Consider the following 19590-nt stretch of genomic DNA (forward strand, 5'->3'; position numbering starts at 1 on the left):
CCGTTCAGTACCGTGTGTCTAGTACAGCAGATCAGGGGGATCAGGAGGCCGTTAAGTACCGTGTGTCTGGTACAGCAGATCAGGGGGATCAGGAGGCCTTTCTGTACCTTGTGTCTGGTGCAGCAGATCAGGAGGATCAGGAGGCCGTTCAGTACCTTGTGTCTGGTACAGCAGATCAGGGGGATCAGGAGGCCGTTCAGTACCGTGTGTATGGTACAGCAGATCAGGAGGATCAGGAGGATGTTCGGCACCGTGTGTCTAGTACAGCAGACCAGGGCGATCAGGAGGCCGTTCCGTACCGTGTGTCTGGTACAGCAGATCAGGGGGATCAGGAGGCCGTTCAGTACATTGTGTCTGGTACAGCAGATCAGGGGGATCAGGAGGCCGTTCATTACCGTGTGTCTGGTACAGCCGGTCAGGGAGATCAGGACGCCGTTGTGTACCATGTGTCTGGTACTGCAGATCAGGGCGATCAGGAGGCCGTTCAGTACCGTGTGTCTGGTACAGCAGATCAGGAGGATCAGGAGGCTGTTCAGTGCCGTGTCTCTGGTATAGCAGATCAGGAGGCCGTTCAGTACCGTGTGTCTGGTACAGCAGATCAGGGCGATCAGGAGGCCGTTCAGTTCCGTGTGTCTGGTATAGCAGATCAGGAGGCCGTTCTGTACCGTGTGTCTGGTACAGCAGATCAGGGCGATCAGGAGGCTGTTCAGTGCCGTGTCTCTGGTATAGCAGATCAGGAGGCCGTTCTGTACCGTGTGTCTGGTACAGCAGATCAGGGCGATCAGGAGGCTGTTCAGTGCCGTGTCTCTGGTATAGCAGATCAGGAGGCCGTTCTGTACCGTGTGTCTGGTACAGCAGATCAGGAGGATCAGGAGGCTGTTCAGTACCGTGTGTCTGGTACAGCAGATCAGGAGGCCGTTCAGTACCGTGTGTCTGGTACAGCTGATCAGGAGGATCAGGAGGCCGTTCAGTACCTTGTGCCTAGTACATCAGATCAGGGGGATCAGGAGGCCGTTCAGTACCGTGTGTCTGGTACAGCAGATCAGGGGGATCAGGAGGCCGTTCAGTACATTGTGTCTGGTACAGCAGATCAGGGGGATCAGGAGGCCGTTCATTACCGTGTGTCTGGTACAGCCGGTCAGGGAGATCAGGAGGCCGTTGTGTACCATGTGTCTGGTACTGCAGATCAGGGCGATCAGGAGGCCGTTCAGTACCGTGTGTCTGGTACAGCAGATCAGGAGGATCAGGAGGCTGTTCAGTGCCGTGTCTCTGGTATAGCAGATCAGGAGGCCGTTCAGTACCGTGTGTCTGGTACAGCAGATCAGGGCGATCAGGAGGCCGTTCAGTTCCGTGTGTCTGGTATAGCAGATCAGGAGGCCGTTCTGTACCGTGTGTCTGGTACAGCAGATCAGGGCGATCAGGAGGCTATTCAGTGCCGTGTCTCTGGTATAGCAGATCAGGAGGCCGTTCTGTACCGTGTGTCTGGTACAGCAGATCAGGGCGATCAGGAGGCTGTTCAGTGCCGTGTCTCTGGTATAGCAGATCAGGAGGCCGTTCTGTACCGTGTGTCTGGTACAGCAGATCAGGAGGCTGTTCAGTACCGTGTGTCTGGTACAGCAGATCAGGAGGCCGTTCAGTACCGTGTGTCTGGTACAGCTGATCAGGAGGATCAGGAGGCCGTTCAGTACCGTGTGTCTGGTGCAGCAGATTAGGGGATCAGGAGGCCCTTCAGTACCGTGTGTCTGGTACAGCAGATCAGGGGGATCAGGAGGCCGTTCAGTACCGTGTGTCTGGTACAGCAGATCAGTGAGATCAGGAGGCCGTTCGGTACCATGTGTCTGGTACAGCAGATCAGGGGGATCAGGAGGCCGTTCAGTACCGTGTGTCTGGTACAGCAGATCAGTGAGATCAGGAGGCCGTTCGGTACCATGTGTCTGGTACAGCAGATCAGGGCGATTAGGAGGCCGTTCAGTACCGTGTGTCTGGTACAGCAGATCAGGAGGATCAGGAGGCTGTTCAGTACCGTGTGTCTGGTACAGCAGATCAGGAGGATCAGGAGGCCGTTCAGTACCGTGTGTCTGGTACAGCAGATCAGGGGGATCAGGAGGCCGTTCAGTATCGTGTGCCTGGAACAGCAGATCAGGGGGATCAGGAGGCCGTTCAGTACCGTGTGTATGGTACAGCAGATCAGGGGGATCAGGAGGCAATTCAGTACCGTGTGTCTGGTACAGCAGATCAGGGGGATCAGGAGGCCGTTCAGCACCGTGTGTCTGGTACAGCAGATCAGTAGGATCAGGAAGCCCTTCAGTACCGTGTGTCTGGTACAGCAGATCAGGGGGATCAGGAGGCCGTTAAGTACCGTGTGTCTGGTACAGCAGATCAGGGGGATCAGGAGGCCGTTCAGTACCGTGCGTCTGGTACAGCAGATCAGGGTGATCAGGAGGACTTTCGGTACCGTTTGTCTAGTACAGCAGACAAGGGCGATCAGGAGGCCGTTCAGTACCGTGTGTCTGGTACAGCAGATCAGTGAGATCAGGAGGCCGTTCGGTACCATGTGTCTGGTACAGCAGATCAGGGCGATTAGGAGGCCGTTCAGTACCGTGTGTCTGGTACAGCAGATCAGGAGGATCAGGAGGCTGTTCAGTACCGTGTGTCTGGTACAGCAGATCAGGAGGATCAGGAGGCCGTTCAGTACCGTGTGTCTGGTACAGCAGATCAGGGGGATCAGGAGGCCGTTCAGTACCGTGTGTCTGGAACAGCAGATCAGGGGGATCAGGAGGCCGTTCAGTACCGTGTGTATGGTACAGCAGATCAGGGGGATCAGGAGGCAATTCAGTACCGTGTGTCTGGTACAGCAGATCAGGGGGATCAGGAGGCCGTTCAGTACCGTGTGTCTGGTACAGCAGATCAGTAGGATCAGGGAGCCCTTCAGTACCGTGTGTCTGGTACAGCAGATCAGGGGGATCAGGAGGCCGTTCAGTACCGTGCGTCTGGTACAGCAGATCAGGGTGATCAGGAGGACTTTCGGTACCGTTTGTCTAGTACAGCAGACAAGGGCGATCAGGAGGCCGTTCAGTACCGTGTGTCTAGTACAGCAGATCAGGGGGATCAGGAGGCCGTTAAGTACCGTGTGTCTGGTACAGCAGATCAGGGGGATCAGGAGGCCTTTCTGTACCTTGTGTCTGGTGCAGCAGATCAGGAGGATCAGGAGGCCGTTCAGTACCTTGTGTCTGGTACAGCAGATCAGGGGGATCAGGAGGCCGTTCAGTACCGTGTGTCTGGTACAGCAGATCAGGGGGATCAGGAGGCCGTTCAGTACATTGTGTCTGGTACAGCAGATCAGGGGGATCAGGAGGCCGTTCATTACCGTGTGTCTGGTACAGCCGGTCAGGGAGATCAGGACGCCGTTGTGTACCATGTGTCTGGTACTGCAGATCAGGGCGATCAGGAGGCCGTTCAGTACCGTGTGTCTGGTACAGCAGATCAGGAGGATCAGGAGGCTGTTCAGTGCCGTGTCTCTGGTATAGCAGATCAGGAGGCCGTTCAGTACCGTGTGTCTGGTACAGCAGATCAGGGCGATCAGGAGGCCGTTCAGTTCCGTGTGTCTGGTATAGCAGATCAGGAGGCCGTTCTGTACCGTGTGTCTGGTACAGCAGATCAGGGCGATCAGGAGGCTGTTCAGTGCCGTGTCTCTGGTATAGCAGATCAGGAGGCCGTTCTGTACCGTGTGTCTGGTACAGCAGATCAGGGCGATCAGGAGGCTGTTCAGTGCCGTGTCTCTGGTATAGCAGATCAGGAGGCCGTTCTGTACCGTGTGTCTGGTACAGCAGATCAGGAGGATCAGGAGGCTGTTCAGTACCGTGTGTCTGGTACAGCAGATCAGGAGGCCGTTCAGTACCGTATGTCTGTACAGCTGATCAGGAGGATCAGGAGGCCGTTCAGTACCTTGTGCCTAGTACATCAGATCAGGGGGATCAGGAGGCCGTTCAGTACCGTGTGTCTGGTACAGCAGATCAGGGGGATCAGGAGGCCGTTCAGTACATTGTGTCTGGTACAGCAGATCAGGGGGATCAGGAGGCCGTTCATTACCGTGTGTCTGGTACAGCCGGTCAGGGAGATCAGGAGGCCGTTGTGTACCATGTGTCTGGTACTGCAGATCAGGGCGATCAGGAGGCCGTTCAGTACCGTGTGTCTGGTACAGCAGATCAGGAGGATCAGGAGGCTGTTCAGTGCCGTGTCTCTGGTATAGCAGATCAGGAGGCCGTTCAGTACCGTGTGTCTGGTACAGCAGATCAGGGCGATCAGGAGGCCGTTCAGTTCCGTGTGTCTGGTATAGCAGATCAGGAGGCCGTTCTGTACCGTGTGTCTGGTACAGCAGATCAGGGCGATCAGGAGGCTGTTCAGTGCCGTGTCTCTGGTATAGCAGATCAGGAGGCCGTTCTGTACCGTGTGTCTGGTACAGCAGATCAGGGCGATCAGGAGGCTGTTCAGTGCCGTGTCTCTGGTATAGCAGATCAGGAGGCCGTTCTGTACCGTGTGTCTGGTACAGCAGATCAGGAGGATCAGGAGGCTGTTCAGTACCGTGTGTCTGGTACAGCAGATCAGGAGGCCGTTCAGTACCGTGTGTCTGGTACAGCTGATCAGGAGGATCAGGAGGCCGTTCAGTACCTTGTGCCTAGTACATCAGATCAGGGGGATCAGGAGGCCGTTCAGTACCGTGTGTCTGGTACAGCAGATCAGGGGGATCAGGAGGCCGTTCAGTACATTGTGTCTGGTACAGCAGATCAGGGGGATCAGGAGGCCGTTCATTACCGTGTGTCTGGTACAGCCGGTCAGGGAGATCAGGAGGCCGTTGTGTACCATGTGTCTGGTACTGCAGATCAGGGCGATCAGGAGGCCGTTCAGTACCGTGTGTCTGGTACAGCAGATCAGGAGGATCAGGAGGCTGTTCAGTGCCGTGTCTCTGGTATAGCAGATCAGGAGGCCGTTCAGTACCGTGTGTCTGGTACAGCAGATCAGGGCGATCAGGAGGCCGTTCAGTTCCGTGTGTCTGGTATAGCAGATCAGGAGGCCGTTCTGTACCGTGTGTCTGGTACAGCAGATCAGGGCGATCAGGAGGCTATTCAGTGCCGTGTCTCTGGTATAGCAGATCAGGAGGCCGTTCTGTACCGTGTGTCTGGTACAGCAGATCAGGGCGATCAGGAGGCTGTTCAGTGCCGTGTCTCTGGTATAGCAGATCAGGAGGCCGTTCTGTACCGTGTGTCTGGTACAGCAGATCAGGAGGCTGTTCAGTACCGTGTGTCTGGTACAGCAGATCAGGAGGCCGTTCAGTACCGTGTGTCTGGTACAGCTGATCAGGAGGATCAGGAGGCCGTTCAGTACCGTGTGTCTGGTGCAGCAGATTAGGGGATCAGGAGGCCCTTCAGTACCGTGTGTCTGGTACAGCAGATCAGGGGGATCAGGAGGCCGTTCAGTACCGTGTGTCTGGTACAGCAGATCAGTGAGATCAGGAGGCCGTTCGGTACCATGTGTCTGGTACAGCAGATCAGGGGGATCAGGAGGCCGTTCAGTACCGTGTGTCTGGTACAGCAGATCAGTGAGATCAGGAGGCCGTTCGGTACCATGTGTCTGGTACAGCAGATCAGGGCGATTAGGAGGCCGTTCAGTACCGTGTGTCTGGTACAGCAGATCAGGAGGATCAGGAGGCTGTTCAGTACCGTGTGTCTGGTACAGCAGATCAGGAGGATCAGGAGGCCGTTCAGTACCGTGTGTCTGGTACAGCAGATCAGGGGGATCAGGAGGCCGTTCAGTATCGTGTGCCTGGAACAGCAGATCAGGGGGATCAGGAGGCCGTTCAGTACCGTGTGTATGGTACAGCAGATCAGGGGGATCAGGAGGCAATTCAGTACCGTGTGTCTGGTACAGCAGATCAGGGGGATCAGGAGGCCGTTCAGCACCGTGTGTCTGGTACAGCAGATCAGTAGGATCAGGAAGCCCTTCAGTACCGTGTGTCTGGTACAGCAGATCAGGGGGATCAGGAGGCCGTTCAGTACCGTGCGTCTGGTACAGCAGATCAGGGTGATCAGGAGGACTTTCGGTACCGTTTGTCTAGTACAGCAGACAAGGGCGATCAGGAGGCCGTTCAGTACCGTGTGTCTGGTACAGCAGATCAGTGAGATCAGGAGGCCGTTCGGTACCATGTGTCTGGTACAGCAGATCAGGGCGATTAGGAGGCCGTTCAGTACCGTGTGTCTGGTACAGCAGATCAGGAGGATCAGGAGGCTGTTCAGTACCGTGTGTCTGGTACAGCAGATCAGGAGGATCAGGAGGCCGTTCAGTACCGTGTGTCTGGTACAGCAGATCAGGGGGATCAGGAGGCCGTTCAGTACCGTGTGTCTGGAACAGCAGATCAGGGGGATCAGGAGGCCGTTCAGTACCGTGTGTATGGTACAGCAGATCAGGGGGATCAGGAGGCAATTCAGTACCGTGTGTCTGGTACAGCAGATCAGGGGGATCAGGAGGCCGTTCAGTACCGTGTGTCTGGTACAGCAGATCAGTAGGATCAGGGAGCCCTTCAGTACCGTGTGTCTGGTACAGCAGATCAGGGGGATCAGGAGGACTTTCGGTACCGTTTGTCTAGTACAGCAGACAAGGGCGATCAGGAGGCCGTTCAGTACCGTGTGTCTAGTACAGCAGATCAGGGGGATCAGGAGGCCGTTAAGTACCGTGTGTGTGGTACAGCAGATCAGGGGGATCAGGAGGCCTTTCTGTACCTTGTGTCTGGTGCAGCAGATCAGGAGGATCAGGAGGCCGTTCAGTACCTTGTGTCTGGTACAGCAGATCAGGGGGATCAGGAGGCCGTTCAGTACCGTGTGTCTGGTACAGCAGATCAGGGGGATCAGGAGGCCGTTCAGTACATTGTGTCTGGTACAGCAGATCAGGGGGATCAGGAGGCCGTTCATTACCGTGTGTCTGGTACAGCCGGTCAGGGAGATCAGGACGCCGTTGTGTACCATGTGTCTGGTACTGCAGATCAGGGCGATCAGGAGGCCGTTCAGTACCGTGTGTCTGGTACAGCAGATCAGGAGGATCAGGAGGCTGTTCAGTGCCGTGTCTCTGGTATAGCAGATCAGGAGGCCGTTCAGTACCGTGTGTCTGGTACAGCAGATCAGGGCGATCAGGAGGCCGTTCAGTTCCGTGTGTCTGGTATAGCAGATCAGGAGGCCGTTCTGTACCGTGTGTCTGGTACAGCAGATCAGGGCGATCAGGAGGCTGTTCAGTGCCGTGTCTCTGGTATAGCAGATCAGGAGGCCGTTCTGTACCGTGTGACTGGTACAGCAGATCAGGGCGATCAGGAGGCTGTTCAGTGCCGTGTCTCTGGTATAGCAGATCAGGAGGCCGTTCTGTACCGTGTGTCTGGTACAGCAGATCAGGAGGATCAGGAGGCTGTTCAGTACCGTGTGTCTGGTACAGCAGATCAGGAGGCCGTTCAGTACCGTATGTCTGGTACAGCTGATCAGGAGGATCAGGAGGCCGTTCAGTACCTTGTGCCTAGTACATCAGATCAGGGGGATCAGGAGGCCGTTCAGTACCGTGTGTCTGGTACAGCAGATCAGGGGGATCAGGAGGCCGTTCAGTACATTGTGTCTGGTACAGCAGATCAGGGGGATCAGGAGGCCGTTCATTACCGTGTGTCTGGTACAGCCGGTCAGGGAGATCAGGAGGCCGTTGTGTACCATGTGTCTGGTACTGCAGATCAGGGCGATCAGGAGGCCGTTCAGTACCGTGTGTCTGGTACAGCAGATCAGGAGGATCAGGAGGCTGTTCAGTGCCGTGTCTCTGGTATAGCAGATCAGGAGGCCGTTCAGTACCGTGTGTCTGGTACAGCAGATCAGGGCGATCAGGAGGCCGTTCAGTTCCGTGTGTCTGGTATAGTAGATCAGGAGGCCGTTCTGTACCGTGTGTCTGGTACAGCAGATCAGGGCGATCAGGAGGCTGTTCAGTGCCGTGTCTCTGGTATAGCAGATCAGGAGGCCGTTCTGTACCGTGTGTCTGGTACAGCAGATCAGGGCGATCAGGAGGCTGTTCAGTGCCGTGTCTCTGGTATAGCAGATCAGGAGGCCGTTCTGTACCGTGTGTCTGGTACAGCAGATCAGGAGGATCAGGAGGCTGTTCAGTACCGTGTGTCTGGTACAGCAGATCAGGAGGCCGTTCAGTACCGTGTGTCTGGTACAGCTGATCAGGAGGATCAGGAGGCCGTTCAGTACCGTGTGTCTGGTGCAGCAGATTAGGGGATCAGGAGGCCCTTCAGTACCGTGTGTCTGGTACAGCAGATCAGGGGGATCAGGAGGCCGTTCAGTACCGTGTGTCTGGTACAGCAGATCAGTGAGATCAGGAGGCCGTTCGGTACCATGTGTCTGGTACAGCAGATCAGGGGGATCAGGAGGCCGTTCAGTACCGTGTGTCTGGTACAGCAGATCAGTGAGATCAGGAGGCCGTTCGGTACCATGTGTCTGGTACAGCAGATCAGGGCGATTAGGAGGCCGTTCAGTACCGTGTGTCTGGTACAGCAGATCAGGAGGATCAGGAGGCTGTTCAGTACCGTGTGTCTGGTACAGCAGATCAGGAGGATCAGGAGGCCGTTCAGTACCGTGTGTCTGGTACAGCAGATCAGGGGGATCAGGAGGCCGTTCAGTATCGTGTGTCTGGAACAGCAGATCAGGGGGATCAGGAGGCCGTTCAGTACCGTGTGTATGGTGCAGCAGATCAGGGGGATCAGGAGGCAATTCAGTACCGTGTGTCTGGTACAGCAGATCAGGAGGATCAGGAGGCCGTTCAGTACCGTGTGTCTGGTACAGCAGATCAGGGGGATCAGGAGGCCGTTCAGCACCGTGTGTCTGGTACAGCAGATCAGTAGGATCAGGAAGCCCTTCAGTACCGTGTGTCTGGTACAGCAGATCAGGGGGATCAGGAGGCCGTTCAGTACCGTGCGTCTGGTACAGCAGATCAGGGTGAACAGGAGGACTTTCGGTACCGTTTGTCTAGTACAGCAGACAAGGGCGATCAGGAGGCCGTTCAGTACCGTGTGTCTAGTACAGCAGATCAGGGGGATCAGGAGGCCGTTAAGTACCGTGTGTCTGGTACAGCAGATCAGGGGGATCAGGAGGCCTTTCTGTACCTTGTGTCTGGTGCAGCAGATCAGGAGGATCAGGAGGCCGTTCAGTACCTTGTGTCTGGTACAGCAGATCAGGGGGATCAGGAGGCCGTTCAGTACCGTGTGTATGGTACAGCAGATCAGGAGGATCAGGAGGATGTTCGGCACCGTGTGTCTAGTACGGCAGACCAGGGCGATCAGGAGGCCGTTCAGTACCGTGTGTCTGGTACAGCAGATCAGGGGGATCAGGAGGCCGTTCAGTATCTTGTGTCTGGTACAGCAGATCAGGGGGATCAGGAGGCCGTTCATTACCGTGTGTCTGGTACAGCCGGTCAGGGAGATCAGGAGGCCGTTGTGTACCATGTGTCTGGTACTGCAGATCAGGGCGATCAGGAGGCCGTTCAGTACCGTGTGTCTGGTACAGCAGATCAGGAGGATCAGGAGGCTGTTCAGTGCCGTGTCTCTGGTATAGCATATCAGGAGGCCGTTCAGTACCGTGTGTCTGGTACAGCAGATCAGGGCGATCAGGAAGCCGTTCAGTTCCGTGTGTCTGGTATAGCAGATCAGGAGGCCGTTCTGTACCGTGTGTCTGGTACAGCAGATCAGGGCGATCAGGAGGCTGTTCAGTGCCGTGTCTCTGGTATAGCAGATCAGGAGGCCGTTCTGTACCGTGTGTCTGGTACAGCAGATCAGGAGGATCAGGAGGCTGTTCAGTACCGTGTGTCTGGTACAGCAGATCAGGAGGCCGTTCAGTACCGTGTGTCTGGTACAGCTGATCAGGAGGATCAGGAGGCCGTTCAGTACCTTGTGCCCAGTACATCAGATCAGGGGGATCAGGAGGCCGTTCAGTACCGTGTGTCTGGTGCAGCAGATTAGGGGATCAGGAGGCCCTTCAGTACCGTGTGTCTGGTACAGCAGATCAGGGGGATCAGGAGGCCGTTCAGTACCGTGTGTCTGGTACAGCAGATCACTGAGATCAGGAGGCCGTTCGGTACCATGTGTCTGGTACAGCAGATCAGGGGGATCAGGAGGCCGTTCAGTACCGTGTGTCTGGTACAGCAGATCAGTGAGATCAGGAGGCCGTTCGGTACCATGTGTCTGGTACAGCAGATCAGGGCGATTAGGAGGCCGTTCAGTACCGTGTGTCTGGTACAGCAGATCAGGAGGATCAGGAGGCTGTTCAGTACCGTGTGTCTGGTACTGCAGATCAGGAGGATCAGGAGGCCGTTCAGTACCGTGTGTCTGGTACAGCAGATCAGGGGGATCAGGAGGCCGTTCAGTACCGTGTGTCTGGAACAGCAGATCAGGGGGATCAGGAGGCCGTTCAGTACCGTGTGTATGGTACAGCAGATCAGGGGGATCAGGAGGCAATTCAGTACCGTGTGTCTGGTACAGCAGATCAGGGGGATCAGGAGGCCGTTCAGTACCGTGTGTCTGGTACAGCAGATCAGGGGGATCAGGAGGCCGTTCAGTACCGTGTGTATGGTACAACGGATCAGGGGGATCAGGAGGCCGTTCAGTACCTTGTGCCTAGTACATCAGATCAGGGGGATCAGGAGGCCGTTCAGTACCGTGTGTCTGGTACAGCAGATCAGGGGGATCAGGAGGCCGTTCAGTACCGTGTGTATGGTACAACGGATCAGGGGGATCAGGAGGCCGTTCAGTACCGTGTGTCTGGTACAGCAGATCAGGAGGATCAGGAGGCCGTTCAGTACCGTGTGTCTGGTACAGCAGATCAGGGGGATCAGAAGGCCGTTCTGTACCTTGTGTCTGGTGCAGTAGATCAGGAGGATCAGGAGGCCGTTCAGTACCTTGTGTCTGGTACAGCAGATCAGGGGGATCAGGAGGCCGTTCAGTACCGTGTGTCTGGTACAGCAGATCAGGGGGATCAGGAGGCCGTTCGGTACATTGTGTCTGGGACAGCAGATCAGGGGGATTAGGAGGCCGTTCAGTACCGTGTGTCTGGTACAGCAGATCAGGGGGTTCAGGAGGCCGTTCAGTACCGTGTGTCTGGTACAGCAGATCAGGAGAATCAAGAGGCCGTTCAGTACCGTGTGTCTGGTACAGCTGATCAGGAGGATCAGGAGGCCGTTCAGTACCTTGTGCCTAGTACATCAGATCAGGGGGATCAGGAGGCCGTTCAGTACCGTGTGTCTGGTACAGCAGATCAGTGAGATCAGGAGGCCGTTCGGTACCATGTGTCTGGTACAGCAGATCAGGGCGATCAGGAGGCCGTTCAGTACCGTGTGTCTGGTACAGCAGATCAGGAGGATCAGGAGGCTGTTCAGTACCGTGTGTCTGGTACAGCAGTTCAGGAGGATCAGGAGGCCGTTCAGTACCGTGTGTCTGGTACAGCAGATCAGGAGGATCAGGAGGCTGTTCAGTACCGTGTGTCTGGTACAGCAGATCAGGGGGATCAGGAGGCAATTCAGTACCGTGTGTCTGGTACAGCAGATCAGGGGGATCAGGGGGCCGTCCAGCACCTTGTGCCTAGTACATCAGATCAGGAGGCCGTTCATTACCGTGTGTCTGGTACAGCAGATCATGGGGATCAGGAGGCCGTTCAGTACCGTGTGTCTAGTACGGCAGATCAGGGGGATCAGGAGGCCGTTCAGTACCGTGTGTCTGGTACAGCAGATCAGGGGGATCAGTAGGCCATTCAGTACCGTGTTTCTAGTACAGCAGATCAGGGGGATCAGGAGGCCGTTCAGTACCGTGTGTATGGTACAGCAGATCAGGGGGATCAGGAGGCCGTTCAGTATCGTGTGTATGGTACAGCAGATCAGGGGGATCAGGAGGCCGTTAAGTACCGTGTGTCTGGTACAGCAGATCAGGGGGATCAGGAGGCCTTTCTGTACCTTGTGTCTGGTGCAGCAGATCAGGAGGATCAGGAGGCCGTTCAGTACCTTGTGTCTGGTACAGCAGATCAGGGGGATCAGGAGGCCGTTCAGTACCGTGTGTATGGTACAGCAGTTCAGGAGGATCAGGAGGATGTTCGGCACCGTGTGTCTAGTACGGCAGACCAGGGCGATCAGGAGGCCGTTCAGTACCGTGTGTCTGGTCCAGCAGATCAGGGGGATCAGGAGGCCGTTCAGTACATTGTGTCTGGTACAGCAGATCAGGGGGATCAGGAGGCCGTTCATTACCGTGTGTCTGGTACAGCCGGTCAGGGAGATCAGGAGGCCGTTGTGTACCATGTGTCTGGTACTGCAGATCAGGGCGATCAGGAGGCCGTTCAGTACCGTGTGTCTGGTACAGCAGATCAGGAGGATCAGGAGGCTGTTCAGTGCCGTGTCTCTGGTATAGCAGATCAGGAGGCCGTTCAGTACCGTGTGTCTGGTACAGCAGATCAGGGCGATCAGGAGGCCGTTCAGTTCCGTGTATCTGGTATAGCAGATCAGGAGGCCGTTCTGTTCCGTGTGTCTGGTACAGCAGATCAGGGCGATCAGGAGGCTGTTCAGTGCCGTGTCTCTGGTATAGCAGATCAGGAGGCCGTTCTGTACCGTGTGTCTGGTACAGCAGATCAGGGCGATCAGGAGGCTGTTCAGTGCCGTGTCTATGGTATAGCAGATCAGGAGGCCGTTCTGTACCGTGTGTTTGGTACAGCAGATCAGGAGGATCAGGAGGCTGTTCAGTACCGTGTGTCTGGTACAGCAGATCAGGAGGCCGTTCAGTACCGTGTGTCTGGTACAGCTGATCAGGAGGATCAGGAGGCCGTTCAGTACCTTGTGCCCAGTACATCAGATCAGGGGGATCAGGAGGCCGTTCAGTACCGTGTGTCTGGTGCAGCAGATTAGGGGATCAGGAGGCCCTTCAGAACCGTGTGTCTGGTACAGCAGATCAGGGGGATCAGGAGGCCGTTCAGTACCGTGTGTCTGGTACAGCAGATCAGTGAGATCAGGAGGCCGTTCGGTACCATGTGTCTGGTACAGCAGATCAGGGGGATCAGGAGGCCGTTCAGTACCGTGTGTCTGGTACAGCAGATCAGTGAGATCAGGAGGCCGTTCGGTACCATGTGTCTGGTACAGCAGATCAGGGCGATTAGGAGGCCGTTCAGTACCGTGTGTCTGGTACAGCAGATCAGGAGGATCAGAAGGCTGTTCAGTACCGTGTGTCTGGTACAGCAGATCAGGAGGATCAGGAGGCCGTTCAGTACCGTGTGTCTGGTACAGCAGATCAGGGGGATCAGGAGGCCGTTCAGTACCGTGTGTCTGGAACAGCAGATCAGGGGGATCAGGAGGCCGTTCAGTACCGTGTGTATGGTACAGCAGATCAGGGGGATCAGGAGGCAATTCAGTACCGTGTGTCTGGTACAGCAGATCAGGGGGATCAGGAGGCCGTTCAGTACCGTGTGTCTGGTACCGCAGATCAGTAGGATCAGGAAGCCCTTCAGTACCGTGTGTCTGGTACAGCAGATCAGGGGGATCAGGAGGCCGTTCAGTACCGTGCGTCTGGTACAGCAGATCAGGGTGATCAGGAGGACTTTCGGTACCGTTTGTCTAGTACAGCAGACAAGGGCGATCAGGAGGCCGTTCAGTACCGTGTGTCTAGTACAGCAGATCAGGGGGATCAGGAGGCCGTTAAGTACCGTGTGCCTGGTACAGCAGATCAGGGGGATCAGGAGGCCTTTCTGTACCTTGTGTCTGGTGCAGCAGATCAGGAGGATCAAGAGGCCGTTCAGCACCTTGTGTCTGGTACAGCAGATCAGGGGGATCAGGAGGCCGTTCAGTACCGTGTGTATGGTACAGCAGATCAGGAGGATCAGGAGGATGTTCGGCACCGTGTGTCTAGTACGGCAGACCAGGGCGATCAGGAGGCCGTTCAGTACCGTGTGTCTGGTACAGCAGATCAGGGGGATCAGGAGGCCGTTCAGTACATTGTGTCTGGTACAGCAGATCAGGGGGATCAGGAGGCCGTTCATTACCGTGTGTCTGGTACAGCCGGTCAGGGAGATCAGGAGGCCGTTGTGTACCATGTGTCTGGTACTGCAGATCAGGGCGATCAGGAGGCCGTTCAGCAACGTGTGTCTGGTACAGCAGATCAGGAGGATCAGGAGGCTGTTCAGTGCCGTGTCTCTGGTATAGCAGATCAGGAGGCCGTTCAGTACCGTGTGTCTGGTACAGCACATCAGGGCGATCAGGAGGCCGTTCAGTTCCGTGTGTCTGGTATAGCAGATCAGGAGGCCGTTCAGTACCGTGTGTCTGGTACAGCTGATCAGGAGGATCAGGAGGTCGTTCAGTACCTTGTGCCTAGTACATCAGATCAGGGGGATCAGGAGGCCGTTCAGTACCGTGTGTCTGGTACAGCAGATCAGGGGGATCAGGAGGCCGTTCAGTACCGTGTGTATGGTACAACGGATCAGGGGGATCAGGAGGCCGTTCAGTACCGTGTGTCTGGTACAGCAGATCAGGAGGATCAGGAGGCCGTTCAGTACCGTGTGTTTGGTACAGCAGATCAGGGGGATCAGGAGTCCGTTCTGTACCTTGTGTCTGGTGCAGCAGATCAGGAGGATCAGGAGGCCGTTCAGTACCTTGTGTCTTGTACAGCAGATCAGGGGGATCAGGAGGCCGTTCAGTACCGTGTGTCTGGTACAGCAGATCAGGGGGATCAGGAGGCCGTTCGGTACATTGTGTCTGGTACAGCAGATCAGGGGGATCAGGAGGCCGTTCAGTACCGTGTGTCTGGTACAGCAGATCAGGGGGTTCAGGAGGCCGTTCAGTACCGTGTGTCTGGTACAGCAGATCAGGAGAATCAGGAGGCCGTTCAGTACCGTGTGTCTGGTACAGCTGATCAGGAGGATCAGGAGGCCGTTCAGTACCTTGTGCCTAGTACATCAGATCAGGGGGATCAGGAGGCTGTTCAGTACCGTGTGTCTGGTACAGCAGATCAGTGAGATCAGGAGGCCGTTCGGTACCATGTGTCTGGTACAGCAGATCAGGGCGATCAGGAGGCCGTTCAGTACCGTGTGTCTGGTACAGCAGATCAGGAGGATCAGGAGGCTGTTCAGTACCGTGTGTCTGGTACAGCAGATCAGGAGGATCAGGAGGCCGTTCAGTACCGTGTGTCTGGTACAGCAGATCAGGAGGATCAGAAGGCTGTTCAGTACCGTGTGTCTGGTACAGCAGATCAGGGGGATCAGGAGGCCGTTCAGTACCGTGTGTCTGGAACAGCAGATCAGGGGGATCAGGAGGCCGTTCAGTACCGTGTGTATGGTACAGCAGATCAGGGGGATCAGGAGGCAATTCAGTACCGTGTGTCTGGTACAGCAGATCAGGGGGATCAGGAGGCAATTCAGTACCGTGTGTCTGGTACAGCAGATCAGGGGGATCAGGGGGCCGTTCAGTACCTTGTGCCTAGTACATCAGATCAGGAGGCCGTTCATTACCGTGTGTCTGGTACAGCAGATCATGGGGATCAGGAGGCCGTTCAGTACCGTGTGTCTAGTACAGCAGATCAGGGGGATCACGAGGCCGTTCAGTACCGTGTGTCTGGTACAGCAGATCAGGGGGATCAGTAGGCCGTTCAGTGCCGTGTTTCTAGTACAGCAGATCAGGGGGATCAGGAGGCCGTTCAGTACCGTGTGTATGGTACAGCAGATCAGGGGGATCAGGAGGCCGTTCAGTATCGTGTGTATGGTACAGCAGATCAGGGGGATCAGGAGGCCGTTAAGTACCGTGTGTCTGGTACAGCAGATCAGGGGGATCAGGAGGCCTTTCTGTACCTTGTGTCTGGTGCAGCAGATCAGGAGGATCAGGAGGCCGTTCAGTACCTTGTGTCTGGTACAGCAGATCAGGGGGATCAGGAGGCCGTTCAGTACCGTGTGTATGGTACAGCAGATCAGGAGGATCAGGAGGATGTTCGGCACCGTGTGTCTAGTACGGCAGACCAGGGCGATCAGGAGGCCGTTCAGTACCGTGTGTCTGGTACAGCAGATCAGGGGGATCAGGAGGCCGTTCAGTACATTGTGTCTGGTACAGCAGATCAGGGGGATCAGGAGGCCGTTCATTACCGTGTGTCTGGTACAGCCGGTCAGGGAGATCAGGAGGCCGTTGTGTACCATGTGTCTGGTACTGCAGATCAGGGCAATCAGGAGGCCGTTCAGTACCGTGTGTCTGGTACAGCAGATCAGGAGGATCAGGAGGCTGTTCAGTGCCGTGTCTCTGGTATAGCAGATCAGGAGGCCGTTCAGTACCGTGTGTCTGGTACAGCAGATCAGGGCGATCAGGAGGCCGTTCAGTTCCGTGTGTCTGGGCAGCACGGTAGCATTGTGGGTAGCATAATTGCTTCACAGCTCCAGGGTCCCAGGTTCGATTCCGGCTTGGGTCACTGTCTGTGCGGAGTCTGCACATCCTCCCCGTGTGTGCGTGGGTTTCCTCCGGGTGCTCCGGTTTCCTCCCACAGTCCAAAGATGTGCAGGTTAGGTGGATTGGCCATAATAAATTGCCCTTAGTGTCAAAAATTGCCCTTAGTGTTGGGTGGGGTTACTGGATTATGGGGATAGGGTGGAGGTGTTGACATTGGATAGGGTGCTCTTTCCAAGAGCCGGTGCAGACTCGATGGGCCGAATGGCCTCCTTCTGCACTGTAAATTCTATGAAGCAGATCAGGAGGCCGTTCTGTACCGTGTGTCTGGTACAGCAGATCAGGGCGATCAGGAGGCTGTTCAGTGCCGTGTCTCTGGTATAGCAGATCAGGATGCCGTTCTGTACCGTGTGTCTGGTACAGCAGATCAGGGCGATCAGGAGGCTGTTCAGTGCCGTGTCTCTGGTATAGCAGATCAGGAGGCCGTTCTGTACCGTGTGTCTGGTACAGCAGATCAGGAGGATCAGGAGGCTGTTCAGTACCGTGTGTCTGGTACAGCAGATCAGGAGGCCGTTCAGTACCGTGTGTCTGGTACAGCTGATCAGGAGGATCAGGAGGCCGTTCAGTACCTTGTGCCTCGTACATCAGATCAGGGGAATCAGGAGGCCGTTCAGTACCGTGTGTCTGGTGCAGCAGATTAGGGGATCAGGAGGCCCTTCAGTACCGTGTGTCTGGTACAGCAGATCAGGGGGATCAGGAGGCCGTTCAGTACCGTGTGTCTGGTACAGCAGATCAGTGAGATCAGGAGGCCATTCGGTACCATGTGTCTGGTACAGCAGATCAGGGGGATCAGGAGGCCGTTCAGTACCGTGTGTCTGGTACAGCAGATCAGTGAGATCAGTAGGCCGTTCGGTACCATGTGTCTGGTACAGCAGATCAGGGCGATTAGGAGGCCGTTCAGTACCGTGTGTATGGTACAGCAGATCAGGAGGATCAGGAGGCTGTTCAGTACCGTGTGTCTGGTACAGCAGATCAGGAGGATCAGGAGGCCGTTCAGTACCGTGTGTCTGGTACAGCAGATCAGGGGGATCAGGAGGCCGTTCAGTACCGTGTGTCTGGAACAGCAGATCAGGGGGATCAGGAGGCCGTTCAGTACCGTGTGTATGGTACAGCAGGTCAGGGGGATCAGGAGGCAATTCAGTACCGTGTGTCTGGTACAGCAGATCAGGGGGATCAGGAGGCCGTTCAGTACCGTGTGTCTGGTACAGCAGATCAGTAGGATCAGGAAGCCCTTCAGTACCGTGTGTCTGGTACAGCAGATCAGGGGGATCAGGAGGCCGTTCAGTACCGTGCGTCTGGTACAGCAGATCAGGGTGATCAGGAGGACTTTCGGTACCGTTTGTCTAGTACAGCAGACAAGGGCGATGAGGAGGCCGTTCAGTACCGTGTGTCTAGTACAGCAGATCAGGGGGATCAGGAGGCCGTTCAGTACCGTGTGTCTGGTACAGCAGATCAGGAGGATCAGGAGGATGTTCAGTACCGTGTGTCTGGTACAGCAGATCAGGAGGCCGTTCAGTACCGTGTGACTGGTACAGCAGATCAGGGGGATCAGGAGACCGTTCAGTACCGTGTGTCTGGTGCAGCAGATTAGGGTATCAGGAGGCCGTTCAGTACCTAGAGTCTGTTATAGCAGATCAGGGGGATCAGGAGGCCGTTCAGTACCTTGTGTCTGGTACAGCAGATCAGGAGGCCGTTCAGTACCGTGTGTCTGGTACAGCAGATCAGGGGGATCAGGAGGCCGTTCAGTACCGTGTGTCTGGTATAGCAGATCAGGAGGCCGTTCTGTACCGTGTGTCTGGAACAGCAGATCAGGGGGATCAGGAGGCCGTTCAGTACCGTTTGTCTGGTACAGCAGATCAGGGGGATCAGGAGGCCGTTCAGTACCGTGTGTCTGGAACAGCAGATCAGGGGGATCAGGAGGCCGTTCAGTACCGTTTGTCTGGTACAGCAGATCAGGGGGATCAGGAGGCCGTTCAGTACCGTGTGTATGGTACAGCAGATCAGGGGGATCAGGAGGCAATTCAGTACCGTGTGTCTGGTACAGCAGATCAGGGGGATCAGGAGGCAATTCAGTACCGTGTGTCTGGTACAGCAGATCAGTGGGATCAGGGGGCCGTTCAGTACCTTGTGCCTAGTACATCAGATCAGGAGGCCGTTCATTACCGTGTGTCTGGTACAGCAGATCATGGGGATCAGGAGGCCGTTCAGTACCGTGTGTCTAGTACAGCAGATCAGGGGGATCACGAGGCCGTTCAGTACCGTGTGTCTGGAACAGCAGATCAGGGGGATCAGGAGGCCGTTCAGTACCGTGTGTCTGGTACAGCAGATCAGGGGGTTCAGGAGGCCGTTCAGTACCGTGTGTCTGGTACAGCAGATCAGGAGAATCAAGAGGCCGTTCAGTACCGTGTGTCTGGTACAGCTGATCAGGAGGATCAGGAGGCCGTTCAGTACCTTGTGCCTAGTACATCAGATCAGGGGGATCAGGAGGCCGTTCAGTACCGTGTGTCTGGTACAGCAGATCAGTGAGATCAGGAGGCCGTTCGGTACCATGTGTCTGGTACAGCAGATCAGGGCAATCAGGAGGCCGTTCAGTACCGTGTGTCTGGTACAGCAGATCAGGAGGATCAGGAGGCTGTTCAGTACCGTGTGTCTGGTACAGCAGTTCAGGAGGATCAGGAGGCCGTTCAGTACCGTGTGTCTGGTACAGCAGATCAGGAGGATCAGGAGGCTGTTCAGTACCGTGTGTCTGGTACAGCAGATCAGGGGGATCAGGAGGCAATTCAGTACCGTGTGTCTGGTACAGCAGATCAGGGGGATCAGGGGGCCGTTCAGCACCTTGTGCCTAGTACATCAGATCAGGAGGCCGTTCATTACCGTGTGTCTGGTACAGCAGATCATGGGGATCAGGAGGCCGTTCAGTACCGTGTGTCTAGTACGGCAGATCAGGGGGATCAGGAGGCCGTTCAGTACCGTGTGTCTGGTACAGCAGATCAGGGGGATCAGTAGGCTATTCAGTACCGTGTTTCTAGTACAGCAGATCAGGGGGATCAGGAGGCCGTTCAGTACCGTGTGTAT

The sequence above is a fragment of the Scyliorhinus torazame genome, chromosome 20, assembly GCF_047496885.1.
Source record: "Scyliorhinus torazame isolate Kashiwa2021f chromosome 20, sScyTor2.1, whole genome shotgun sequence".
Lineage (NCBI taxonomy): Eukaryota > Metazoa > Chordata > Chondrichthyes > Carcharhiniformes > Scyliorhinidae > Scyliorhinus > Scyliorhinus torazame.